We start from the raw sequence: 25,481 nt of genomic DNA on the forward strand, positions 1-25,481 counted from the left end.
CTATATCTATACCATCTATATCTATATCTATGTGTGTGTGTGTGTGTGTGAGTTTGTGTAGTTGAATGGTATAAGATCTGGACATGACCTTGATGGTATAGAAAAAGGAGTGGATAATATCATGGTTATAGAGAAAAGGAGTGGAGTTTCTAGCACTGTTTAATTTCATACTATCCACATCATGGCAGGGGCATGGTTTAAGCAGGAAGAAGATGGAGTTGGAAGCAGAAGGGGCACTGCCTTTCAGGGCTTAAGGGATGGGGTGTTCAGGTTTCAGGGTCAAAGCTAGTCCCTCTCTGCCACTGGCAGTCCCTTTCCCATTCCTCTGAGCTGCAGCTTTCCAGCTTTGGTGCTAAAAGACAGCTTTGGCAAGCCCAAGATGCTGCTCTGAGGGAAAACAAAAGAGAGCAGGCAAGGAGCAGAGCCCAGGTGAACCATGTGGACCCCAAGGTGCAGCTGAGATGACCACAGCAGATCTGCAGGTGGTGACCAAGCTACATCGGAACTGCCAAGCACTCCAGCCCCACTCCTGTAAAGTCAGTCCCAGGAAAGGTTCCACTGACTGCCTTCAGAACCCTGTCAGGTCCCATCAAGTTTTGTCTTGTCCCTGTATTTCCATTGTGTTTGGGCTGGGGATTGGGAGAGGGAAGTTAAACCATGAGCCTCCCTGGCTTACTGCCTCTGCTTTTCTATATACAACATGGATTAGCTGAAAGCCAGTGGCTTTTTTTCACTTTTGTCTGGGAAAACCACACCTGGAGTTGTCTTTGGGAAATGTTTTCCTTTGCTGAGTGGTGAATATTCTTTTTTGAGTAAAACATTTTCTTGCATTAATAATTGCTGTGGTTATCGTGATTTTTCCAAAAATAATGATTCCAACTTACAGTCTCTCCTAGTGTTTATTCCACTATAAGAAGGGGTGGAGCGACATATTGAGTGGCTTAATTCTCCCACTGGATTTTAAGCAATCCATGTGTTAAAATGTGTATGATAGAGGAGAAAATTTGAGCAATACAGAAATTAAATTTGTGACTCTTATATGTTTTAATTTGCCAGTTAACTACTATGTATTTTTCAGCTCTGCAACTGATACTAACTTTTAGGAAAACCTATAAACCATGGTTTAACAGAATAAAAGAAAGTACTTTCATGTCTTTTGTTGTTCTTTCTTTCCCTTAGTTCCTTCTGTGCTTCCTCTGCCCGTTTGTATCAAGCTAAATTTTTTCTTCCCTTTCATTTAGATCACCCCACCAGGCTACCTCAGGCTGTCTGTCTGATGTGTTTCATTGTGTTTTTCTCCTCCTTCTTTTCCCATGAAGCCAGGCTTGACTTCTACTCCATTTCTTTTACATTAATAAGTTCACTGTGGTTTTTAGGTCATGGTTCTACTTTTGTGGCTCATAGTTCCTAAATTTTAGTTTCCCTAGCCTGTATATTTTCTTGATTAAAGTGCTCCAAAAGATGGCTTTCTAAATACTTCTTCAGGTAAAACCATAAATAATAGAATTAATTTTAATTGTATGATCAAGATGTGTGCATATTATATATGTGAGATTGTGCTGTCTTATGGATGCTGCTTGTCTTTTCACTGTGGTTCCAAAATCTCTGAACAATACTGATTCTTCCACAGGACAGATTGGCATCTTCCTACATCTATCACTGATACTATTAGCATCTTCTTCCTTTGAATCTATTTAAATTTAAGCAATGCAGATATTCATACATTTTCTAAGGAAATAGAAAATTGAAATAGAAAATTGACCAGAAAATATTAATTTATTGTTGTATTACAGTGAGAATACCTCAGCCCCAGAAACTAACCCTACCTTCATTTCAAAGTTTAGTATAACACATGAGAATAACTCAAAATGGAGACCTCCCTTACCTCCTAAGCTAAGCATGTATTTTCAGCTGGTTAAATTTCATTTTCCTTAGCTTGTGAGGATATGCTGTATCAAGTTGTGTGCTGAAAAAGCAATCAGAAGAGCAGGTGATGCAGCACAACTGGAGAGCCACATGGGGTTACATGATAAGAGAGGTTTTTAAAAGACACATGCAACCAAGTAATACGTCTTCTACAGGGATCTTTTCAGCACAGACCTTTCCCTGAAAAGCACTGCCACAGATGCTGTGCAAAGCCCTGGTTTCTTGTCCATCCCGTGACCCGTGTGCAAGGAGCAGCTGGTTACCACATTAACACACCACCAACTAACAGTCTGGCAAGTGAAATCTTGAAAAAGGAGAAAGGCCAAGGTACAACACTAGAAATACATGAGGCAATTATGAGAAGGGGCTCAACACTGTGCATCTTACAATCAGTGCATGCAGTTTGACAGGTTTTGCATTTTTGCCAGTATCACAGCTCAGTGCTCATTTCTCTGAGCAGCTGCAAAATTTGGGAAGCTTCCAGCTCACAGGAAATTCTAGATTTTTTTCTTATTTGTTCATTTTGGGCTGATTCAGAACAAAAACCCTTTAAAAAAATCTGGAAAGTGTAATGCTGCTTTTTAGCCAGCTCTGCTTTATGAACTACTACATGGCAGTATGGTACACCAATTACTGACACTCAGTTTGGCTTGAAAGTGGAATCTAAGTGCTTATAGCTATAAATGTCACTCTCAGGAAACACTGCCCAAATAAACTTATACAAACATGAACTACCCAGACCATCCACTCAATATTCATAAATTTTAATATTCTCTTCCCAATTAAAAAAATAAATAAATTGTCAAGTACCACCAAAAAAAAAAAAAGAAAAAATCTCATATTTAAAATAATGCTCCTAATCTCTTTTATGAAAGAGACAAATCTACACCTGCAAATTCAGCTTTTCTGTAAATTGATATTTTTTAAGTAAAATAAAATATTTTATTTAGCATAGATTAATTCTTTAGGTCATAGAGAAATCTAAAGCAGAAATGGAAAGTTGTCATCTTAAAATTTTTCAGGATTTTCACTGGCACATTTATCTGCAATGCAATGCTTGAAAAGCTATGGAAGAGTAGAAATACTCAACACTTCTCATATACAGGATAAATTCAGTGTACTTCATTATAATTTTAAACCAGCTTAGTTTACTATCCTTCTGAAGTCTCAGTCAGTTTGTAACACCTATGTCATATATTAATATGAGAAATCTCAAAACCCCACAGTGTTATAGCCCCAAATAACCACAACTACCACAGCACTTCTATAAAACATTGAAACTGTCAAGAGATTTTGACATGCTCACAAGAACTGAAGCAGTCAGTCATTTTCAACACAGCACCGTGAATACTGAACTGAAACAACATTTCTGAGGGCATGTCCTACAATGGAAGGGAGACTCTCTGAATGGCTGAGGCTGGAGAGCATCTCTGGAGAGCGCCTAATCCAAGCCTTTTACTCAAGTATGGTCGGGTACAGCCCAGGATCATGTCTGGTTGAGTTTTGAGAATGTACACAGAGGGTGACCCCTCAGCCTTTCAGAAGAACCTGTTCCAGTGTTCAGCCACAGTTATAGAAAGCTTTTTTGTCTTATGTTTAATGAGAATTTATATATTTCAATTTGTAGCCACTGGACACCTGTGAGTTTATCTCTTTCTTCTTTATTCCTCCCATCAGTTATTTTTACACATTTATAATGTTCCCCTGAACCCTCTTTTCTCCAGGATGAATAGTCCCATCTCTACACTCCTATGGCAGCTACTCCAGACCTTCAATGTTTAATCCAGTTTGCTGGATTCATTCTACTCCCTTGGACTTTCATTTCATACCTCCCTTGTATGGGTGGGTTTAGCACTCCAGATGTGTCTCACAAGTCTTGAGCAGAGGTAAAGGATCACTCCTTCAATCTGCAGGCAACAATCTTAAAAAGGGGTGTCACAGTTACATGTTTACTTTGTTTGGAAGCTTCTACTGATTCATTTGTTGTAAAGATGTCCCTATAGCAGAAGTTTTCAGCATCAATTTATATAAATGATTTTCATTAACTGTAAAACAAAAATCAATGCAGATGAAAAATAGGACCAAATACATTGCGAATAAACCAAACAAACATGATTTTGTTCAAGTTTGGGCTGAGACCTTGAAAACTCAGGTCTCTATGCAGACCTTTCCAATCTCTCTACTCTGCCTACTTTATTTAAGCTTTAAAAAAAAATTACCTTTGATCTTGTTTAAGAATAGAAAATTTAAATTGAATCATTAAGGTAAAATTTCATCATTCTCTTTTCATCAACTGAAGTTGTTTCTTCTACAGTCATTAAGGCATCTGAAATCTGCTCAGCAGTTCCCCTGTTCTACTGGATAATGACCCCAGAGTGTTCACATCACTAGAAAATAAAGAATCAAATACATGTGAGTCCCACTACAGCCATAATACAATGGCCACTTCTCACTCCTGATATTATCCTGGTCCCACTCCCAAGTGTGCACATGATCTCAATAATCTCCTGACTTGCTGTGGCTAAATCCAGCTGTTACATCACCAAACATACATCCCAGGTGCAAAGCAACAGGGAAGCAGAGGTGAGATGCGAGTTGTCTTTTAAACTGCCACTCAGCCATCCTATGTACAGCTTGCTTGCACTAGAACTGCTTACAATGCTTACAATGCTAGACACAGATTTGCATAACATTAAATAGCAAACATGGGACGGGGTGCTGACCCTGTCTCAGCTGTACTGAACGTAAAGACCATTTCACTCTGTTGCCAAATCAATCAGTTTTGCTTATGATGAAAGTTTTACCTAATCTGCCTTCAAAAAAAACCATTTTTCCTCTTAGAATAATAGAATCAGATAAATGTTAGGACTGGAAGGGACCTTAAAAACCATCAACTTCAAAATGTCCCTTGCCACTTTTCATTAGATCAGTTTACTGAGCGTCCCACCCAACCCAGTCTTGAAAATTTACAGGAATGGGGCATTCTGTTCCAGTGTCTTATCAACCTCATAGCAAAGAACTTCTTCCCAATATCTAAACCTACTGTCCTTAAGTCTAATATCTGAATTGTTTCCTGAAATCACCAGCTTTGTGATCTATAGCAGTTAAGGCTGCAAGCAAAAATACTAAGAGTTTTAGGAATAATAAAAAATCCAAAACATTAAGATATACTACACTGGTTTAGCTCTTTTTATAGCAAGATCTTGTATGTAGTTCTCTTCTTTCTATCTCAAAAGTAAACTCAAGAAAGTACAAAGAAAGATTACAGAGATGATCAACATCTTGATTAAGTTTTGATTAAATAAATTAAGATGAATTGTTCTGCAAAAAAAAAAATTGAAAGGTATTTATGAAAGGTTACCATACCATCATGGATGCAACTAAAAAAAAACTGAATAGGGAGTAACTACTTATTCTCTAAGGATGTCCTAGGGAAGGGGGACATTTTAAAAGAAAACAAAGAGATCCTTTATTCACACCTGATTGACAAGAAAAAAAATCACCATAAAATATAAAGGATAAAAGTACATATAGAAAAATGACCGTATTGGAATTTCATGTAACAGCAACAACAAATTAAAAATTATAATTTAATGTTGCATCAAAACATCAGCTCAGAAATCCCCAGATCTATTAGATGGGCAATGTGAGAATTATCAATGTTCCTGTAATCACTTCACAGGTTTCAAGTACACAAACCACTGTCAGAAATAGGAATATAAGATAGAATATATTTGGTACCTTCTTGAAATATCATATATTAAAAGGAAGGGACAAATGTTGTGGCTGGAACAAAGGTAATGACATGAAAATATGTGGTTTGTGTCCCCTTTGCTTGTGCTTTGCCAAACAGGCCTTGGAGAATGACTGTATGAAAACATTTTTTTCCATTTTTTTGGCATGTGTTGCTATCAAACTCTGATCAAAATTGAAGCTTTGTGGAACACTTGATCAATAAAATACTCAAAGCTGTTGTTACCAAAGAATTTGTCTTCTACTCTACTATATTTTGTTTCAATATTACAGTGAAAAAATGATTTATAAAGCATGAGCAATGTATTGGTAATGCAACCAACACTGTTTACTTGAACAAAGCACAGAGATTTTGGGTTGATTATACAATAAAAAGCAGAAGTTGCACTCAAAAAATAGAAATTCGGAAAGTAGATACTGAAAATATATCTGAGATCATGGTTATTTTTCAAACTGACATGCAAAGATCTCTGGGGCTTTTATCATCTATGGAAGCCAAGAAACCAGCTGAATAGTATTGCACTGTCACAGTGCTGCCCTCATAGCAGGTTATGTTTGAGATTTCACAGGTAAGCCAACAGAGTAGCACTTCAGACAACATGTAAAAGTGCCTGTGAGCCTACCTAAGCTCACTACTCCAAAACCCGCTAGAACAGATTACCTGAAAAGACCATGACTCTCCGTGAATGAAGATTTTTATTTTATATTATAATAAAATTACATTTTACTTACATTGTGATATAGGGAGGGCCTGTATTGCAATTTACAATCCCTTCTAAACCTATTTTTCCATGACTAGTCTTATCTGTGATTTGCTGACATCCATAAGTAGCCTTTTCTGAGACTCAGGCAAAGAAAAGGGAACTCATGCTCCATGTTTACAGCTTTTATCACCTGAAATACATAAGATATTAGTAATTCCTTTGAATGTCTAAGAAATTTTTGTAACATAAAAAGTACTTTGGAAAATAATTTCTTGACTGAAGTTTGAAAAATTCATGCCATGACTGTAATACATTTTATTGTGTATAAGTGTGACTTGTAAAAAATGGAAAAGCCAAATCACACTAATTATAGCCAATAAACTTGGATTATGAAAGATATTATTGAACATTCTTTTGAAAATTACTACTTCTTCAATGTTTTAAGAAAAGTAGGTTCATAATGTTATCTTATGTACGAATTTTCAGCACTGTTATAAACACTAATTTAAAAAAAAAAAATCAAAGGCTAATATTGATAGTGGTTTACTTGATCAAATGACTTCCAGAATCTGATTAGACATTTTGTGAAAAAAAAGAAGCAAGAAAAAATACTGGTTTATTTTATAAATTTTTCATTAATTGCTTTTCATTTCCTTTGAGAGTACTCATTTGTTCCTATTCTGCAAGAATAAATATCCAATTTGCCTCTCGGTATTTTTGTTATTTTGTGTAGTAGTACTGTCATCTCCCATTGTATACATAAAATAAACAGTCTCACTTTTTTATGAGTTGTAGAGTAATAACATTAAAACGTTATTTGCTTTTATTTCAAAATTCCATATAAGTACTTTCATATACCATCTTAGGACAACTTAAATTTGCTCTAGCACAAGGCCAGATTTTTTTTTATTTCCTTTCCTCAAAGCAGCTTTCCATAACCATATGGTGCTACAATTCAAAAGGCAGTAAATTGGGTAAAGAGACAGAAAAAACACACAGGTCTGAAACTGAGTATTCAACACAATAAACCTAATTGGTGGAAGTTAAATGAAGCAGTACTCTTGTTGTTGGTTGGTAGAAGTATTTTTTTCTTTAGAATTTTGGTATTATTCTTTGGAGTTATTATTTCATTTTCTAATATTTCAAAATCAGGGTGAAAAAAGTATTTTCACTAGGCATGATTTTACTTAGTCAGGAAAGCAGCCCCCCATTGCCTTTAAATAGACCTATTGGTTCTATTGCATGTTTCTTTTAAAAAAAAATTTAAATCCCAGAAATATTGATAAACCCTCTCAGCATTTTCAGTGCACTATAATTAAGTGTCTAAGTTCTCATTTTTCATTTGCTAAATAAAAAAAATATTTTTTTTTTATTGTGCTTGCAGTAAAAAAATTAATTGAACACCAGAAGAGCTTGCAGGTGCATATTATATATTTGACAAAGTCTAACTACACAGAAGAAGAAACCAGAAATTATATTGATTTTCTATAGAATGGTAAGACTGTTACTTTTTCATTTGAAGGTTTTGCTTTTCCACAAAAAAAAAAACACAACAAAGGAAATCCATCACATAAGAAATGTTTATCATAAAACAGCATATAATAAAAAATTAATCATTTCACAGCTAAAACAGCTAAACCATATGTCATCCTACTGCTTATAACGGAAATAAACATGTTAGGTACTTTAAAAAAGACAATTAAAGAGAAATAAATCCACATGTGTGAAATTATTAATCCTTTTTTTCTATACTGTATATCCTTTCTCTGCTTGAATTTGTAGTTGAAAATCAAAAAGAGGCTCCCAAAGTATTTAGCACCAGAATTCACCAGAACACTGAATATTAATTTTAACACCTCTAGTGTATTTCCCAGAGAAGCACTTTCTCATGATAAAGGTTTCACTAAGCTAAGGTACAGTGTCAGTGGAAAAAGAGAAGTAACATGACTCTCATGTTGGATGCCTGAGATACAAACACATGGGAGGCTGAGGATCAAGTTCTTATCCTGCTCAATTCAAAACAAGTCAAAACTCCTCACATACAAGGGGACAAGAGCACTCACCTCATGCTGAAAGTCCTGTATTTGCCCTGAATACCAATCTACTATAGTGCTCCACAAAGACTTCTGTTTTCCTTCCAGCAGAGAACAAAAGCAGATGTCAAAATCTCAGAAGTCACCAGGTAACAGAATAGTCATTGTGCCATCAGCTGCATAGGGAACAGATTTTCAAAGTCAAAAAGTGGGACACCTTATGCCATCTCCTTTTATAGTCATGAAACTCTTATGTGTTTGGTCTTCTGGCTTTTTGAGTTGGTGTAGAAAATCTCCTTCACAGCACGAAAGGCATCACAGAAATCTTAGCTCTACTACTTTTCTGTTATGGGAATAGTCATTTATAAAAACATACAAAGTTATTTTCATACTATAGCACAAGTAGCTTTATCAAACCCAGGAGTTTAGGAAACCAGTTTGTAAGCTAAACTTTGTCCTCTACCTGTTGCTTGGTCATGAGTCCTGTGGAACAGCATTTTTTTGTATTATTTTTTCATATCACTTTTTTCATAAACCCCCCAAAATTATTTTAAACTTTATTAGAGTAAATTTTCTGCATTATTTCAATTTTAAGAAATGTAAGAAAGTCAAAATATGTTTAAGTTTAAAGTTGTACATTTACAGGAAAATTTAAGGAAAAAAAAAGCAAAGAACAAAATATAAAAAGAAAAAAAGCACTGAAATGCTGCACACTAACTTGTTTTTAGAATTAGAGAACATACTGCAATTCATGCTGATATGTTTACAGACTTTTCTGTAAAACTCAGTGGCATCTGCTGAATTCTTGTAAAGATTTTGAAATCTACACTCAACAACATTTTTATCTTTAATTACACCTTTTTCACACAGAATCTATATATACCTCTATCATGTATACATACAATTTCACATACATATAGAATGTTAATTGCTCCAAAAAATGTTGTACTTTTTTGTAAGACATTTTTATACAGTCCATCAGATCAGTTGCAAATGCAATTACAAAGCAATGAGATATTTCTTTTGAGGGTTTTTATAATATTTATGAGGGATTATATAATTTGAGAGAAAAACAATGCTTGAAAAACTATGAATACTTTCCTGCCTATTCTATGTAAGTAATAAATGTTAACTACATTTTAAAATAGTGTTTTGCAATTCAGAGTTCTCTTGGACAGTTTTGAATATGAGTTGATTTTTGCCTAAAATTTAATGAGCTACATATGTACAAGGCAACTTTATGACCTTTTGCTTCTGTAACAGCTTTGTGATCTATAGCAAGCTTTAATACTTCATTCCCATGATTGTTTATTAATATTACACTCATTTTAACCTAAGTGCATATCTCAATGCTCATGCCATATGCACACAAGTGAGATAAGGTGCTTTGAGTCACCATCCCTGGAGGTATTGACATGGCACTTAGGGACATGTTTTAGAGATAGAGTTGGCAATGCTAGTCGAATGATTGAACTTGATGAACTTAAGGGTCTTTTACAGCCTTAATGACTCCATAATTCTATGATTCTCCGGGCAAAATCACCTCATATTAAGAAAGAAAGGGAACAAAATAAATGTGATCTCTTCAAGATTCTACAGTTATTGCCCTATTTCTTTTAAAAATATAGGAAATCCAATGAGCTTTCACACTTTCTGCAGAAGACCCAGAAAAGCTTAATGCTATTGTAACTAAATTGCTGTGTAAAACTTATTTTTATGCTGTTGATGCACATATTTATTCCTATTATTGAGTCACTACATGAAGAGTTATACCATGCTGTAACTGTGTATATCAACACTAAAGAAATTGTGCTGATCTTCAAGACACTCCTTATGTGTCTTGTCTTTACCTGTGAAAAGGTCTATAGTGAAGAAATCTTCTGAAGGAGAACCTTCTGACAAGCAAAAAAATTCTCTTAATTGTTAGAATTATCAAATTTAATTGAAACAGGATTTCAGATCAGGAGTTATTCTATACCAATATCTGGAAATGCACTCACTTTTGTTCACCTGAATCTAAAGTCATAAAATCCAGCTAAGTATGTAAGAGTGACAAAAGAATAAGAGAGGGATGGACTAAAAATAAAATCAATCAAAGCAGTAAAAACTAAGATTTTACAGAATTCTAGTATCAAACACTTAAAAAAGAAATGGACCTGAAAAATCTATGTCTTCTACAGAAATTCTTGTAATTTCTTAGAGAAGTGTAGAAATGGATATTATTGGATTTTAGGTAAGGCAGACTACATCACAGATGAAACTGAGATAGTTGATTTCAGAACCTTCAAAGTAATAAATAATTCTTTGAGGACTCAAATCCCAAGACCAGATAAAAAGTGCATAGAGTGAGTGAATACACATATATATAAAAATACTTGCAAAGATTCACATTTCTAGCAGGTAAACATATACAAAGTAGAGGCATTATTTTGAACTCTCTGGGTCTATGACAGGTTGCATCAGATATCTTTTCTATATTTGATTGGTATTGTTTAGATTGATATTATTTTTTCCAATGCAGAATAATGATTAATTTGAGCAGAGAACACACACCCATTATTTTCCTTAGTTTTGTGCAGAATTTCCATCACTTTTGATGGAAAAATACTTAATAAATTAATTTCTTAATACATAGGCAGATGGATGTGTGGATGGATGGGTAGATGCATACTTCTATATTCAGATGTGTGTGTTTTCGTAAAATAAAACATAATACAAGTCTTGCAATAGAAAGGTTCACTTAACATATGTTACATGTGAAAGTTACATATGAAAGAGGATCTTATCTAAGAATTATATTCAACTCAATAAATGGGGCTCTGATGAAAACATATAAATAGGTCCTTCTAAAATTTTCCAATCTCATGTTATTTTTAGTGAAAAATTGAAAAAGTGTGATCATATTTGAAAACACATATTTTGCTAAGATTTTAAGTAGCATATGGAATTTATGTGGGTCTTTTTTATACTTAATAAAAAGCAGTAGTTTTTTTTAAGAATAGTGAACATATCTTTAAGGAAAATGTACTGGAATTCTATTTTTAGGGAGACTGCCAGTATTTGGTATTATGGTTTTTTTAATAAATACGTTCAATTATTTTTTTATCAAGTCATATCTGATTCAAAAACTATTTAGGTCTGAAGAAATTACAGTAAATTGATCTTTCCTTTCCCCTTTTTATGTATGATGGGTATAAAGTTCAGCATCATAGGTTTTAGAAGTTCATCTTAAGTCAAGTACTTCATTAAAACTGTCAACCTGTTCAGGAATGAGTAATAGTTTACTCTAACTCCGGATTTTAGTAAAAAAATCGAACAATTTATAAGTTGGAATAATTTTTATAATCCTCTCTGTGTAACATGTCCATATAAAAGGTCTAAAGCTTTAAGACATAGTAAAAGAAAATATGTATAGTTATGGACTATTACCACTTGTACTTAAGCTTCATATGTTCAGTTTCAGTTAATAACTACCTATGTATTCTTTTTTTTTTAATTTAAGACACAAGAATTAGCAGAACTGCTAGGATAGTGACATGCCCTCTTCCATAACTATATTGCTCACTGGTAATTTTTTAATGTTCCCAAGAATTTATCAATTACTTATCTCAATTTCTTATCTGTTCAAAGTCCTCTGAGCGACCCAAAAAAAAAAAAAAAAAAAAAAAAATTCACTGTTAGGGTGGTCAGGCATTGGAATAGGTTGCCCAGGGACATGGTGGAGTCGCCATCCCTCGAGGTGCTCAGGAGGTGTCCGGATCTGGTGCTGGGTGATGTGGTTCAGTGGTTTAGGAGTTTCAGTGGCACTGTTGGCTAGACAGTCAGACTGGATGATTTTAAAGTTCTCTTCCACCTTTGATGATTTTATGATCCTACAGTTCTATTATATTTATCCAGTATTTATAGGAAGAACTTATGTTTTCTGATGGTGATTATGAAAGGTTTTGTCAACATTCATATGCTTGTGGAGATTGTACAAATATCAGATAAGTAATTTCAGTATTTCAGCATTTTTTCCCCTCATAAATGCATATACACCATTTTTTACAGGTTAAATAGGTGTTCCAGATCCCCTTTGACAGGATGTAGAACTCAGACCTAAAATGTATTAGTTTTTTTTATTATAACTTGACAGAACCCAGGCCCGACTCAGGGGTTCCGTATGGTGGAAAACTCCCTCCTCCAACCCGTGCTTCCAAAGAAAGGCTCAGCAGTCTCTTGTTGTTCAGTCTCAAGGCAGTTTATTATAAGCTATCTAGAAGATTGTCTTCTCAGGCTGCTGTGGTTTGCTCAGCAGCTCAGGCAAAGGCACACACACACCCTGACCCCTCTCTGACTCCCGACTGCTTCTCTCTCCCCACCCCTGGCTGCTGCTATCTTTTATATGGTACATTACGTGATAAATGTTTACAGTTTTTCCCCAATACCTACTACCTGTATTAAATGGTGCTTTTCTACTCTAAACCAATCTGTGAGTGCCAACATCACCAAAAACATGTAGGTAAAGAAGAAAGAGGAAGGACAGGACTGGCCAAATATCCCTCCATCTTAAAACCTCTGACCCCCATGTACAAAGTAAACCCCCCCATATACAGGTGTTAAAACCCCCCTGTACAACACTAAAAAATTCTTCCCTCTACTTTGTAACTACTGCTACTATAATATCTAAACTTTTGTGACTTGTTCTTCCTGCAAAATTGGTAAATCATTCCATGGCTCAAACTCAAAATCACAGCTGTTTCCAGCTGCCTGCCAGGGTCTCAAATGCTTCTGACCAGAGCCTGGAACCTCCAAAAATGTCTGAGGGACATTTTGAGTCCCAACAATAACTGTACAAATTATTTGGAATATTAGACAGAAATCTAAATGATATAAAAATTTGAACAAAAATAATCTTAGGCACTCCAGGTTTTTTAGTTCCCACATCTACATTTTATCACATCAAATTCAGGCATTTAATCTAGATTACTCACCTCTAGCTGATTACTCTCACCTCTAGGTAATGGGAATTCCATCTGCAGGTTAAATATGTTTCACAAAACTTGGCATCCTTTGAGGTTGTTACTATTCAGACAATGAACTCTTAATAATAAATAATGATATCACACCTATTTAGATATTTTGGAAAATTCATACTGTCGTGCCATTGAAACAAAGAGGAAGACAGACTTATCATAATGTAACAAAAGTCTACTGTTATGCATTTACATAGAGCATGTTGGATTCCTGGGGATTTTCCGCAGGAATATTTTCCATAATTTCTAAATACAAATGTCCCTGATACTTATCACTGTTTCTGTCTCATCTTTAACAAATATCACATAACCATATGCATCAAAGACAGTTTTAGAATTGAACTGCTTTAATAAAGTAGCAGTTAATAAATCCACATTTTCAAACAGTGAGCTAAAATGCTTGGTAAAAGAGATAATTACTCAAAAGCTACAATCATGTCTGTGGTTATGCTGGATATGAAAACTCATTTTCCTTAAGTTAGTAGTAATACCTATTTGTGTTGGTTTTGGCTGGGATAGAGGTTTTTTTCGCAGTAGCTGGAATGGGGCTGTGTTTTGGATTTGTGCTGGAAACAGTGTTAATAACAGAGATATTTTAGTCATTGCTGAGCAGTGCTTGGACAGAGTCAACCCACCAGCAAGGAGGCAGGAGGTGCACAAGGACTCAGGAGGAGACAGAGGCAGGACAGGTGACCCCAAATACCAAAGGGACAACCCATATTGTATGGGGTCATGCTCAGCATATGAAGCTAAGGAAAGAAGGAGGCGGGATTGGAAGGTGTTTCTCTTCCCAAGCCATTGTTATATGTGAGGGAGCCCCTCTTTCCTGCACATAACTGAACACCTGTCTGCTGATGGAAAGTGGTGAATGAATTCCTTGTTTTGTTTTGCTCCCATGCAAAGTTTTTGCAAATAGACTGTCAACCCATCAAGTTTTCTCACTTCTCATCTTCTGATTCTCTCCCTCATCTCACTCCCTCTCCCCACTCATGAGGGGGATGAGTGGGCACTTTTGTGGGGCTTAGTTGCAGGCTGGGGTTAAACCACAACAATATATTGGTTTGCAAATCTTCTACTCTTCTTCCCAAGGCTTGAAAATACCATTGACAGTAATATCAAAGCAGACTAAAACATTTTCTGCTTTTTCTTCATTTTCTTCAATTACTTCAGAAGACAGAGTAGGAAGAACTGTGAGGATGAGGCAGAAGATAGGTGTATTATCTGTGAGTAAAGGAGGAAATTTCTGTGTGGACCAGCAGAGCATAGGATCATTTGCTTGTTTATTTTTAACATGTTAGAAGGTATTGGTTTCAAATTGACTAAATCTTTCTTTGTTCATGGATCATTGACTGGGTAGATTGTAACAGCTCCGTTGGAACCATTATGGTACGTCATTTCAATACAGCCACTAAGAGTGTGTATGCATCCTCTCTGTTTCAACTCCACCAAAAATATCATTGAAATCATTGCCTATGTGCTGAGCATATTGTTTTTAAAGTTTCATATAATAGTTAGTTATTTTTTTAAATATCATAAGCAGTTAGACTATGCTGTAAATGAACTGTTAAAAATATATGTTCTAAAAACCAAAAATAATGGTATAAATTTAAAAAGATCCCTCTATAAGTAAAACAAAAATATTCTAGAAAACTTTTTAAAATCTTATTATATAAAAAAAAATAAAAACAAAATATTTCCAAAGTAGAAACACATCCTCAGACTACAGACTTTACCAGGATTTGTGGGTATGGAGCCAGTTGTCATTAGCATGCTGAGCACTCTATAGCTCTGTACTGTTTCCTAAACCTGAAAATAAAGTCATGATCAGATTCAACAGAGGAAGCTTAAAGTACATGCGAGAGACTTTAGAGTTGATAAGCATTTGGGAAATATCAAAAAAGGAGAATCTCAGGTAGAATTAATGCCCCACTTTAAAGCAGTGAAGGTTGTCCTCCAAAGAAGATATTTCAGTCTAAAATAGGGAAACAATATGTGCAAATCATAATGCATGTAATGATCATTTCCAATTTCAGATTTCAGGTTTCTCTTTGAAAACATCTACCCCAGTAAATTTTTCTAAGGGAAACTGGTCTAAGTTATATCACAGTCTAGCAAACTTCATGTTTTGTTAGAAAAATAAATTACAGTCCATAACTTTAATTAATATTCTCAAGTTTCAACACATGCTATTGTATGATCCTTTCATTATGATTGGGTTCAAATTCTTTATCTCATCCTAAGAAAAAGAAGGTGAAGGAAAGAGCATTCCAGAAAATATATAGTAATTTTCCTGTCCTGCATCTGTTGATTCTTCAGCTTCAGGATTCTGATTCCTAACTGACAAATACATCCAGTACAAAAAGAGACTGTGAAATTATGTTTTAAATTGCAAATGAATGTTTTCTCATAATATATGACAGCAAATAATGGAATCATATAATCAATGGCTTGGGTTGGAAGGGACCTTAATGGTCATATACTTCCAAACCCCTTGCTATGGACAGGGATGCCTTCCACTAGTTCAGGTTACTCAGAGCTCCATCCAACCTGGCCTTAAACACTTCCACACAGGCATAGTGTAATCAGTTATAGGTATAGGTAAGGCAGCCACAGGTATAGGTAAGGTAGCCACAGGATCTCTGGGAAACCTTTCCAGCATCTCACCATCTTCACAGGAGGAGAGGAATTTCCTAATATATAGGTGAGGAGTATTAGGAAATTAGGAATTTCCTAATATTTAGTCTAAACCTACTTTCTTTCTTTTTAAAGCCATTTCCCCTTTTCCTATTACTACATGCCTTTGTAAAAAGTCCTGCTCCATCTTTCTTGTCAGCCCTGTTTAGGTAGCGAAACGCCTCAATTAGGTCACCCCAAAGTCTTTTTTTCTCCAGGCTGAATAACCCCATCTCTCTCAGCCTTTCCTCACTCCAGCTCTCTTTGTTGCCCTGCTGTGGAATTGCTCTAAAATGTCCATGTTCTTCTTATATTGTGGGCACCAGAAGTGGTTGCTGTACTACAGGTGGGGTCTCTCCAGGGTGGAGTGGAGGGACAGAATCACCTCCCTCAACCTGCTGGCCATGCCATTTTTGATGCAGCCCAGGATGTATTTGACTTTCTGAAGAACAAGTACACATTGCTGGCTTATGTTGAGCTTCTCATGAACCAACACACCCAATTCCTTCTCCTCAGAGCTGCTGTAAATCCATTCTACACCCAGCTTGCAGCTGTTCTTGGCATTTCACTAATCAACATGAAGGACCATCTACTTGATTTTGTTGAACTTCATGAAGTTCACACAAGCCTGACTCTCAAGATTGCCAAGGTTCCTCTGGATGGTATCCCTTTCCTCTGGAGTGTCAGCCACACCACTCAGCTGGGCATTGCTGGCAAACTTGCTGTGGGTGCTCTCCCCCTGCCCATGCCACCAACAAAGATGATAAAAAGGGCCAGACCCAAAACCAGCCTCAAGGAAGGATGCCTTTCACTTACCTCTTGGACTTCAAGCCATTGACCTCAAGCCTTTGAGTGTGATCTACCAGCCAACTCCTAAAAACTGACTGTATTGTCTTCAATGAGGCTGAAATATAGATTTAGGGAAAAATATATTATTTCAAATTTCACAAGATTTTAAAAACAAAGTACCTCACCCCAAACACAATTCAAATTTGACTTTGAAATAGTTCATAATTTCCATCAGCTGTCTCCTTTTTTTACACCTCATAAGAATTGACTTTGTGATGTGTTTCTGAACTGCATATTTTTAAAAAATCATGTATTTTTTTTACTGATTAGAAAAAAATCTCTGAATAAAAGCTGAGTCAAAAAACCAGCAAGTGGCATAAGTGTTGTATGACCTCTCTGCTGCTTCTCTTCCTCTTGAACTTCCGAGTCCTGCAGTCTTTTGCTAAACAAAGGCAACCCCATTAGACTCATAATCAAAAGGGTTAACGGGGTACAAAATGTTATGCTCCAAAAAACTCCCAAAATCTAAAACTGCCGGGCTTTTACTTATCTAGAATTTAGAACACCATAAATGCGGCTGCGTTTCTGAAGCTATTACAGATAAAACTTCCAATATTCCTTTGAGAGTATTGCATTATTTCTGCTAGGTCTTAGAGCAGAAGCCCAGAGTCATATATCATCTCTGAATATGACATCTCTCTGACCAACAAGTCACTTAACAAAATCTTCCAGCTGGTCAGCAGTAGTATATGTAAAGAGAGCAGCAAATCCCAGGGGGAAACAGATCCTTCAGTCCCCCTTTTCTCTTGTCTAAGGAGCATAGATTGCCTGGAAAACAGTTTTCAGGCATCTATAATTGAATGTGAAATGAACTTCCTCTTTAATGAGGAGTAATATTACTGCCCAGGCAGCAGAAGTTAGTGCTCTGCTCCACGTCTCAAAATATTTCATTAATATTAACCAAGGTTTCTTACTCTCCCCAGGCACTAATGCTGTAGCAGAGAAGAAAGATGCAAATAAGTCTCACAGTCACCCAACTAATCACTGGAATAATGAGTGCAGGGATAACGAGTACATAGAAGTTATGTTTGTCAGGTGAGGGAAATAGGTCTTTCCCAGCAGGAAAAAAGCTTTGGTTACTGTGGTTGCAGGTAAAATCCTTTTGTACAGTGTTTTAGCTTTAAAAGTGTACTTTTCTATTGTTGGCTTTTGCACTTTTAAAAGCAAAAATAATTCCAAATAGTAAGAAGACATTATTATTACAAATTTTGCATTAGAGGATATAAACAATTAAAATCCTTTGTCATGGCCTGCCAAAGAATTCTGTTCAATGATAGATTATAAAAATTTCAAAATTAAATTTGATTGTAAATAGAAATACATATAAAGAAGACAGAAGTGCCATGAAGAGTGTATTGAAGGGCAACTGATCTCTCAGGGCCAGCAGAAGACCATAATTTCTAATGTAGCTGTGCAATTTAGTCAACATGAGGCTAAGACATCCTTAAGCTTGTAGAACTCAAGTACAAAACTACCATATGTAATTCATGCCATCTTTTGAATATTTCCACTCTAACCTTTGCATGTAACAATATGGATGAAAATGGAAAGGCCCAGCATGAGACCTGAGATGTATCTATCCATAGCATATGGCTTTATGTAAAGTATATATTGCTTGTGACGTGAATGTGAACATACATATACCAAAATCTGAGTATAACAGACTAATGTTTACTTCATCCTAGTCATAGAGGGCTTATTTTCTTTGGTATTGTTACCTAATAACTAACACTATTCCAGAAGGCTTGTCTGGAGTCTCATATGTAAGGATTTTAAAAATTACTTTATTTTACCCAGTTTGCTTGCCTTGGAGAAAGGAAATGGGGAACCTGCACAGCAGCTGGCCTGATTAATGGATTATTTCCAAACATGGGGGTTCTTAAGTCATTGTGAAGTTTGGCAATACTTTATAAAGATTGGTAACAAGTTATAGACTCCTACCCACAATTCCCATCTTTCAGGAGAACATACTCGATTTGCAAATAAGGAGAAAGGAAATAATTTATTACCAAAATATTCTTCAAAATTGATTAGCACATATGTTAGACTTTTCTGCCAGTTATTGTGGACCAAGAATATAAAACTAAGAGACTCTTGGGTAGAGAAGGAACAGCAGAAGGCTCTGCTAATTTTGCATCTCATTTAGGAATGGTTGCATGTCTCCCACTGCTGTAGCTGTTCCCCACCGTTCCTTTGACTCTCTGATTCCTTCTATACCCCTGAAATTCCTTCTCTTTGTCATGTTTTAGGCATATTTTCATCATTGCTTCTCCAATGGACTTCTAGGAGCTACCTAGCAGCAAGTCACCCCTGCATGACTCTGCCAATCTTCGAGGTGTATGTCTGAAAACCTTCCTACTGGAACATATATGACAAAATAATTTGTTAAAAGACAATTAGAAATGATAAATATTTAAGAATTAAAGGACATAATTTTTATCTTAAAGATATATACATTAGCAGCTTGGTCACTGCTGTAATGCCTAAAAACTAATATCTTCCCTCAGCATCTGAATTACCAGCCTTGAGTCACATGCAGAGGCATGAAGCCCATAACAACTAGAAAAGAACAATGCTGTGCTGGAATTCAAGAGTGAGGAAGAGTGTAAAGGAAAACTAGGTGCCACTCTTCTCCTTGCAGTACTTCTTCCCTCACCTTACATTTTTAACACAGAAGCAAAAAAATACATTGTCTGACTCATTCTTTTAAAGAGTCTCTCACCTGGGGAGAGGGCTGGAGGGTTGGGACACTAACTCACTTCTCCACACAAACCTACATACAAGGTTCAGTATGATGCACACTGCTCAAGCTATGCTCTCTTTCTGCAAGGTAAAATAGCTCAGTTTTCAGCAGGTCTGAAAATGTTCCAAATTTCTGAGTAGGCTGTTATCTGGAGACTGAACTATTCTCCAGAGAGTAAGGAAATATAGATTTATTTGCATATAAGATTTCAGCCATGAAAACATTTTATTTTTTCCCCTTGCCCTTTTATTCAGATTATCATTTGAATATCTCTTCCTCTCTGAACTAGCATCCTTGCCCTGTTTCAAACTACAAAATCTTTGCTCTATTCTATGCATAACATGAAACTATTTTTCCAACACCCTTAACAGCTTTTAATCTATTATTTATTATTAAACCACATAATTTTATTATTTATAGCTTTTCTTGTAAAGTGTCTTGGGATGCATTTTTATGAAGTGCTATTCAAAATAAAATTGTATTGCACTAAAGAACAGTTCTCATTTATTTTTTAATAATTATTTGATCTTGCCTTGATTTACTGAGTCACTAAGGCATCTTATTCCTGATGATTTAAGGGATGCTATGAAGTTAAAACTCATATAAACTCACATCCTCAGCTAATGTAATCGGCAAAGTTCCAATGCAATCAATGGAGGTCTGCCAATTCACACTAGTTCTGTCCTACCACAGTTTGTAAAAATCTCTTCTCGTCTATTTTAAATGACATTCTAGATGCCAAATAATTTCTTTTAATCTACATTGCTTGTCACTATATAGAGTTTATTTTTTCCATTTCATCTTACTTAGACAGGTAAATCAGACTGGTTTATTTCTAAAAGCCTTTCAGTTCTGCCTCTGATATAATACTATAACTTTGAAAGGTTTTTCACTGCTAACTCTGCAGGGAAATGCAATAAAATTGAAGCTATATGTTTTGAAAATTTTATGGAAATGCTTTTGTCAAATCATTGTCACCAAGAACTTCCTTATTAATATAACATTATAGTGATCATTTTTAAACACTGTAAGAAGAATATAAAATAATATATACATATGAAAACTTGAATTTTCAAGTGAATCGATTATTTTTGGTGCCTCCATTGTCAGACACACTACTAAGAAATCACAGACACCTGAATCATTAAGATTGGTGCTCACCAAAGTTGCTGTCCCTGTTTTCCTCAGCTCACACTCACCTATTCCTGTCAAAAGTAAAAGATAAAGCTATTGGGGAAGCTTGGGGAAAATTATTTATTGCCAAATCAGAGTAGGGCATGAGAAAAAAAATCAGATCTTAAAGCCACTTTTGCCCTACCTGTCGTGATTTACTCTACTTCATCCCCACTTCATCAGCACAAGGGCACAGTGTAGAAGCCCAGAAGATAAGGGGTTAATGTGTATATGTGTATGCCTCAGTACAATAGCCAGATAGACATGGAGCCAACCAAGGACTGTTGGCAAGAACACCTGCAAGAAAAAAATGGATATGGCTGAAGAGAGCCATATGGAGGTAGGAAAGGACTTTTATGGGACAAATATCATTGTTCTGGCTCTTGGAGAAAAGCTCAAGCACAGGAATTAAGCTGAAAAGCAGACATGAACTTTTGAGCAAAGACTGACCCAGCGGAGGTTGGGGGGAGGGGGGGAGGGGGCGGAGGAAATCAATAATCAATAGCACCAAAGATCCCCAAAGCCCTCCAACCCATTTCCAGAAAGGTCTAGAACCATGCATGATAAATAATTTGCATAGAAAATAATAGAGAAAGTAAGCTTCAGGGCGGAGGAATTTATCTATAAAAACGTAGCCTCACAATGCATGGTCAGCCCCTCCCAGGACCATGGATACCCCATCAGTTGGATCAATGCTGGAGCCAGAACTGGTCTTCCTCTTTTCCTTTCCCATTCCTTTCACTGTCCCTCTATTTGGTCTCTCTCTTCTCTTGCATGCTACTCCTTATTCAAAACCCAGCGCCATGTGTTTATGTTATAAGATAAGGAACTAACTTACCAAGTTAACATTCCATGCCAAGTATATAATTCACTAATAAAATATTGTAAGTTTTTGCAGACCTTCTGACTTATATTTTTCTATTCCTTCCCACTGCTACAGCATGGGTCTCTTCCACAGGGCTCTTGCCTTCAGGAAAACTTCTCAGCATGGTTCCCCCATGGGGTCAAAAGTCCTAACCAGTCTGCTCCAGGACAGACTTCCCACAGGATCACAACTTGGGCATCCACCTGCTCTAGTGTGTAGCCCTCCATGGGCTGCCTCACTCTGGTCTTCACCACAGACTGCAGAGGACTCTGCTCTAGTGCCTGGAGCATCTCTTTCCCCTCCTTCTTCACTGTCCTAGGTGTCTGAAGAGAAGTTTTTCTCATATATTCGCACTCCTTACTTCTAGTACAGTTGCACAGGTGTTTTTCTTGCTTCCTAAATATGTTATCCCACTGTTGCTGATGAGCTCAGCCTTTGCTGGCAGTGGGTCCAGCTGATATTGGCTTTATCAGACACAGAGAAAGCCTCTAACAGATTCTCACAGAAAGCAACCTGTAACTCCTCCACTACCAAAATCTTGCTATATAAATGTAAGTAAAAATTCCTTATTAGTTAAGTTGCTTCCTGGTAATCATTATTTTCAGACCTTTTATTATACTGAATTACCACAGTCAAATATAATGGAAATTCCTGGTTCAATTTAATATAAAGCAGGAAAGAAACAAAATTGTACCATATATCTTCAGATTAGCATTAATACAAAGATCTAAAAGCTGCTTACTAAATTGAAGGCATATTGTTGCCTTACATTTTGTCATGGTTTAGCTCCACCAGGAAACTGAGCTCCACACAGCTGGTTCTTGTGTGCCTCTGGTGGGATGAGAGAGAGATCAGAAGGGTAAAAGTGAGAAAACTCATGGGTGGAGATAAAGACAGTCTAACAGGTAAAGCTAAAGCCATTGCATGCAGGCAAAACAAAACAGGGAATTCATTCACCACTTCCCATGAGCAAGGAGGAATTCAGACACCTCCAGGAAAACAGGACTCCCTCACTGCCCTGGTTACAGAGAAAAGGCAGTGGAGCTTTTAATGCTGTTTATTCCACTCATGTCGTTGCTGAGAGGTCTGATTTCAGTGGGAAATGCCAGGGCCAGAAACGAGAAGTTTGTCATTCTTGCTTAGGCCACTGCAGTGCAATGAACTACCCTCTCAAACCCCAGTGCTTGGGGTTTGAAGTGTACTTGGGCCCTTCTGCTGCCAGCTAGCTTTATTGGAACTTCCTATTTTTCATCCAGAGCACTGCTATGAAGTTATGGAGTTAAAGCAGACAGTTACGGGTGTCAGAGAGCTGGAGGTGGTAGCTCAAGCAATCATAGAGGACTGAGCTCAGCCAGCAGCTGCAGAGCCCCTTTATTTGGATGTATAGGTTTTGTTTTCTCACAGATTTTCATTGGTTTTGAGCTTGAGGGGGTGGATGGGGGAAAGCATTAATCCAGAGAAGCTCTCCCCACCATATTGCCCCTATTTGGAGACCACACTAGAAACTGTCTTCAAGTGCCTTGCTCTGTTCCCAGTGGTGAATGCCCTTTTGTGCATAGGGCACCTTCTTTTTCTGTACTTTTTGCTATGCTTTGTGTACTTACTGCTGTGGTTACTTTGATTTTAGTACAATTTTTATTTTCCATTTATAAACTCTCTTTAATTTCCCTCCATTATCAGAAGAGGTGAGGGGGTGGGAGTAGCATATTGGAGTTTATTTCCTAGCTGATTGTTAAAACCATCACAATCACATATAATGGCAACTTGTGAAGACAAATTCCATCACTCTGCATGTCCTCCCTTTCCTTTTCCCTCCAGCTTTATGTGCTGAACGTGACTCCATGTAGTATGGGATGTCCCTTTGGTATTTGTGTTCAGCTGTTCTGGCTGTGTCATCTCCCAAGTCTTGTGCACCCGCCGACTCCTCACTGATGGCATGAGGAGCTGAAAAGGCATTGACATTGTGCTTGCAACAATGAAAACGCTCCTGTGTTATCAACTCTGTTTCCAGCACAAATCCAAACCTTAGCCCATTCTAGCTGCTACAAAGAAATTTAACTCTTTCCTAGCCAAAACCAGCAGAAATGGTTATTACTTTTCCATAGAATTGTAAAAAAAATATTTTGACAATTTTAATCAATTACTTCCCAAGTTTGATTTTTTTTTTTTAAACAAGAGTAATCTTCAGCTGGAAATGTTATCAATACTGAATTCTTTATTTTACTGCTTTTGTGGGAATGATTAGTTACTGCTACTATTTTGACAAGCACTTTTCAGTGGCTAATATAAAATTTAAAAGTCTGGTAAAAATTTCACTAGATCATTTTTCAAGTAATAAAACCAGCAGACAACAGAAACATCAATGAAACCAGGAGATCCTTTTGGTCTTACAAATTCAGCAAGAAAGATGTATTTTAACTTCTACTTGTCCTTGTTTCAGTTGGAAGAGTTAATTTTCCTTCTAGTAGCTGGTACAGTGCTGTGTTTTGAATTCAGTATGAGAATAATGTTGATAAAAGACTGATGTTTTGCCTTTTGCAGAGTACTGCTTGCTATAAAGGAAGAACTTTTCAGTGTCTCATGCTCTGCCAGTGAAGACATGCAAATGAAGCCAGTGTGGAGCACCGCCAGGACCTGAACAAGCCAAAGGGCTATTCCATACCACAGAACGTCATGTTCTGTGTATAAACTGGGAAGAGCTGGCCAGGAAAGGCCAATCACTGTTCAGGACAGGCTGGGCATTTGTCAGAGGGTGGTAAGCAATTCTATTGTGCATCACTTGTTTTGCTTGGGGCTTATAGCTTTCTTTTTTTTAACAGTTCTTAGCTTAGCAGACAGGTTTTACCTTTTGCCCATTCTCCTCCCCATCCAACTAGGGTAGAGGGGTGAGCAAGCAACTGCTTGGTACCCAGTTGATGTATGGAGTTGAGTAATGAACATATTTACTTTATAGCATACTAGTGCATTTGATATTGATATTAAATTTAAGATTGTGAGCAATTCTAGTCATAACAAAACTGGGTGAACTACTAACATAGTGCATTTCAGAAACTAGCAGATTATAATGGCTGAGCTAGTCACCCTTATAGTAAAAGTAAATAAATAGGTACTGCTGTCATGCACTTTAACTAATCAAAAGCAGAAGTTTGAAATGGATCTAAAATTTCCAGTCACAACAAAAGACGAGCTCAGCTGTTAGCATCCAAGATTCAGTTCAAGATTAAAATACTTATATTTAGGTTTCTATGTTAAATTGTCTAATGACATACAAGTTGTCAAGGCTTACATCATAGACAACAGAGATCTAGTAAATGCAAGTGATGAATCCAAGAGCTAATTAGTAATATGATGTTTGTTTTAGGATCTTTTTCATTGTGAGCCGAACTGCTCTCCAGTCTATTGGCGAAGCCTTTACTGACTGATATGAAAGCTTAGTTAACAAAAATATGACTACCCACTGCCACACAGGTAGTTACATACTCAGTACTTTATCTCAGATTGTATCTTGCACCTTGGCATAAGATTCAGTTACCTGGAGACGGATGTTCCCCGTCATTAAAGCACCCTCAAATATGCATTTTGCCACTATTTCTGGGTTGCAGGAAGTAACACAGGACTTGTGGAGTACTGAGACAGAGAGCAGCATCTGGAAGCCATAAAGATACCCAGTGGCATCTCAAAAGGCACTAGACATTTGGGTTTAGGCAAACTCTTAACTACATGAAAAATCTCTGTTTATTATTGATA

The 25,481-nt window shown here is 36.5% G+C and overlaps 1 long non-coding RNA gene across 3 annotated transcripts in view; it reads right to left on the reverse strand.

Annotated features, from left to right (window-relative positions):
* Window positions 1-25,481, reverse strand: part of LOC146767824 (uncharacterized) — a 45,694-nt gene that overhangs the window by 12,827 nt on the left and 7,386 nt on the right. For 2 of the 3 annotated variants that reach the window (XR_014954220.1, XR_014954219.1), the window contains exons 2-3: window positions 16,921-17,008; window positions 13-15,237 (exon numbers count right to left, since the gene is read on the reverse strand). This is a non-coding gene — a long non-coding RNA (uncharacterized LOC146767824). The remainder of the gene's footprint in view (window positions 1-12; window positions 15,238-16,920; window positions 17,009-25,481) is intronic. The other variant, XR_014954221.1, reaches the window with a different exon arrangement.

This window comes from Lonchura striata, chromosome 3, assembly GCF_050655825.1.
Source record: "Lonchura striata isolate lonStrDom1 chromosome 3, ASM5065582v1, whole genome shotgun sequence".
NCBI classification, from domain to species: Eukaryota; Metazoa; Chordata; class Aves; order Passeriformes; family Estrildidae; genus Lonchura; species Lonchura striata.